The sequence below is a fragment of the Panthera uncia genome, assembly GCF_023721935.1.
Source record: "Panthera uncia isolate 11264 chromosome B3 unlocalized genomic scaffold, Puncia_PCG_1.0 HiC_scaffold_2, whole genome shotgun sequence".
In the NCBI taxonomy this organism is placed as follows: Eukaryota; Metazoa; Chordata; class Mammalia; order Carnivora; family Felidae; genus Panthera; species Panthera uncia.
The window spans coordinates 4,491,326-4,495,586 of NW_026057583.1; positions in this window are offsets into that span (position 1 = coordinate 4,491,326).

Below are 4,261 nucleotides of genomic sequence, written 5' to 3' on the forward strand. Positions count from 1 at the left end.
AATAAAATCAAATAAAATAAATAAAATCAAATAAAATAAATAAAACAAAATAATAAAATCAAATAAAATAAATAAAATCAAATAAAATAAATAAAACAAAATAATAAAATCAAATCAAATAAATCAAATCAAATAAATCAAATCAAATCAATCAAATCAAATAAATAAAACAAAATAATAAAATAAAATAAAGTAAATAAAACAAAATAATAAAATACTGGATGTAAATCCCTTAATACAATTTATTGACTATTTGTCATTGCCGTTAGTGGCATTATCATCATTATTATTTAAAGCTAGAAATTCTCCTCTGAATACCTCTGGGGCCACAACCCCACGAATTTTGAAATATGGCGCTCTAATTGTTATTTTTTTAAATGGTCTATAATTGCAGGTGTGATTTCCAGTTTCTTCTGAAGGTCGCTGTGGTCATTGTTAATTTCTTATGGTCGAATTCCCAAGATTTAGCCTTGTTTCTCTTATAATTTTTTGATTAGAAAATTCCAGTTTAATTGCATCCTGGCCACAGGATGTGTCCTGGACATTTTTTATTCGTTGGAATTTACTGAGGTTTATTTTGTGAGCCCATGTGTGATGTGAGTCAGTGTTTTCAACGTGGTGCACACATTTCCAAAGAATCCGCAGTCTCTCTTTGGAACTTCGGAGATGTATATATCCACATAGAGCCTCATAGACTCTGTGCAGTAACTTCTCCTGGACAACCTCTAATGGGAAACACTTAGCAACCCCAGCCCTGGCACAAGTCTGGTGGGTTGTCCGTGCCTATTTGTGTTCTATTGTGGGTGAGTGTGAAGAGACACAGAGTACTCTGCAGGTGTGGAGAAGAATGAGGTAGATCTTTCTGTGCTACACAGCGTGTGTGTGTGTGTGTGTGTGTGTGTGTGTGTGTGTACATGCGTGTGTTCGGCAATAGAAAAATTCAGAGTCCTCACCAAACTGTCATCAGGGATGGTCTCTGAAGAACAGGCTGGGGGATGGTGGAAAACCAGTCACCGTGCATTTTACTGACCATAACATTTTTATCAAAACCCAATTTTGTAAAAAACTAAAACACAAAGCGGCAATACGGTAAATCAGTAATAAATGGGTGCACCTTACTTAGTTTCGATCTAAGAAGGGAGAAAGATAAAAGACAGGAACAACGCAAACATTTTAAATGAACGAACCCAGAGTCCGACCTACTTGCCAGAAGATCTGGATCAAGAAAGATGCTCAAAACACGCCCGTGAGTGAACAACCGAGGCCCCTTCCAGGGGAACCGACTGCAACGGCGTGAGATTGACACCAGCCATCTCCAGGCAGGAGACGCAGAGAGATGCAAAACCGCCCACAGCTCTACGTGGTCACGGAGCCTTTCATTATTTCTCTTTCTCTCAACACACACGTGAGCGGGCACACACACGCACACGCACACGGGCACACACAGTCGTATTATCTGCGTTTCCTCTTTGCACAGGGGGTGCGAAGCGCATAGCCCAGGACGCGCCTGGGGAGGGGGGCCCCCTGCTCCAGGGGCTGGAACTGGCTACCGCGCACACTCAGAGAGCGAGCGAAGGCACGGGGGCCGGGGGCCTGCCCACCCCCCAGCCTCTCTGCTGCTCCAGATCTCCTGACCCATGTAAGAAAAGGCAAGAACAGAAAGACGTGAACCCGTAGCCGACTTAGTCCGGGGTCCCCGCCTCGGGCGAGGGGGACAAGGCCACCGGGTTGGAAGGCAACATCGGGAACATTTGCGGCTTAGGACGCTCTCCCTAAACATCTCCCTTCCAAATCCCACCCACTGTTTCTCGAAGCTCTGTAAATCTTCTCTCACCGTAAGAGTTTACATTTTACCTCATGATACGTACCACGTAAACACACGTAAGATGTGTCTGTATGCAAATGTGGATAAACGTAAATATATTATGTACATAAATACATGTATCTAAGGCAAGAGTTTCGTGAAACACCACCCTTACTACGGTGCGATAAAGCACAAAAGAGATAACACAGAAGACGATGGGGCGTCTGAAGTGTTCCCGGATCTCCCCCAGCCGCTTCCTACGGGGGGTGCTTGCTTTGATTTCTCGCTTAGTTCTGTTCTTCTGGGCCCCTGAGGCTCCCATGTCACCACACCTGCCTGTCCTTCCTCCGATTTAGGAGCTGGGACGGACCCTCAAATCCCCTGTGTCTTCCACGGGGAAGAAAGAAGAAGGGGCTCTAGCCTCGCCTCGCCTGCTGTGGTGGGCCACAGGGAGCGCGCCCCGGCGCTGGCTGTCCCCCCGCAGCGAGGACAGCTCCTGCACAGATCCCCACCCGGGGTGGGCCCAGCCCCTGGGGCGCCCAGCCCCGAGCTCCACACCCGTGTGCACCCTGTCCTCCAGCATCTCCACGGGTGGCCGGCAGAGCGGCTCCCGGCAGCCCACGAGTCCTGCTTGGCCCCTTCTCTGCTCCGCAGTCTTGGCTGCAGGGCCCCTCAGCGTTGCCACCACACGTGGGCAACCTTGCCTAGCGTACGGGACCGATGTACAGTTGTCCTTCTTCCAGCTGGAAGCCGACAGAAGAACTTGAAATAAATTCCTATTGCTGGCTGCCTTCTTGACCACACTCGAAGCTCTCAGAACTATCATACCCTCACTGGATATTTCTGTGCCCGTGTACGCGAGCGTGGTCCTCTCCGCACCGATCTGGGTCTCGGGATCCAAAAAAAAAAAAAACGTCTTCCGTGTGAAAATCTGTCACCGGCCCACGGGGACAGTGCCAATGCCAGCTACTGTTGTTACAGTTAAGGCTGCGGTGATGTTGGTATTCACTTATTTGGGCCACAGGTAGTTCCTGGAGATTCACCGTGTGCCAGGCACTGATGGGTGTCGAGGGGGAAGACACGATCTTTTACGGCCCGTTGGAAAAGACGGACGTGTGAACGGAGAATATTCCCAGCGTGGGGAGTTTAATCATACGGGTTTCAATCAAGGGCCACAGTCTGAAGTGACTTGATAAATGGCCTCACCGAGGAATCAGCCCGTGAGCTGAGGCTGGAAAGCCGGATGAGGGTTTTCCACCCGGAGAAAGGAAGGCAGGAGGTTCCAGAGAAAGCACTTCACGTCCAGAGAACAACATGTACAGAGGCAGAAAGATTTAAAAGACCCTCCTGTCTTCCCATCAGAGCAGATCTCTTGGTGGCCCTGGAGCCTGGGGGCGTGAGCTGGGAGTGAAGGGACCGAATTGCCAATTCTGGCTGATGAAACTGAAGAGTCAATTGGGAGCAAGGACCCCATCCGGCTGGTGAGTGGACTTCCTTTCTGAGCGCACCCTCCCCGCCTCACCCCCAAACGCTGGGGCCACTGCTGGCCCCCCAGAAAGGGATGGGGGAGGCTGGCAAAGGACGGGTCCCACACCCCTGCCCCCCGCCCCCCGCCTGAGCAATTCTGCTTTTGACGGTTTATAATGAGTTCTCAGGAAAGATTTCAATTCCGGAAAGGTTCCCATGCATGGAAAGAGCCAGCAAACACCTGCTCTCGGCAATTATAACCCAACCATCTACCCAGGAAAGATAAATCTTAGCGATTAGGAAATGCAGACATTTGCCGAGCCGTGTAGCAATGACGAGTGTAGATGTGGGAGTCGGGCTGCGGTGAGGATCCGGACTGCCCCTTTCTAGACGGGAGATCCTGGGCAAGTGGCCTCACCTCTCTGTTCTGGGGACACACGACCGAAGGGGGGGGAGGGGGTTGCCGAGAGGCTCATACAAGATGCCACGTGCAAAGGCTTTAAGGCGGCGCCTGGGGCAGGAAGCGCCCGGCAGACTGAGTATCACCGATGAGCGCCACTGGGGCTGAATAAGCCAACAGACAGCCGGGGGCACCTGCTCCCCCACCCCCGCCAGCTCCTGTCCTTGTCAGGTGCAGAGGGTAGGAGGGGTCCTCCACGGCGGTCGTAAATGCTGACGGCCACCTAACCACAGGACAAGCAGGACGAGAGGGCGAACGGAGGAGAAGAGTGGACCTCTCCTCTCCTTCCCGGGCGCCAAGAGGAAGGGCAGGAGCCCACGGACAGCGGCTCCCCGGGCTGGCCCGGAGCTGGGCTCCAGGGACAAAGGTGCCGCCTTTGAGGGGCTCCGCCGGGAACGAGAAGGAGGGGGGACGCCTCCCTGTGTCCACAGAGCGCCAGAGCATCTGCGGGGACTGCATTCTCCGGCAGAGACAAGCACGTTCCTCAGCCGAAGGGTCGCCCACCCTGGGACCCAAGCAAGGTGGGGAAT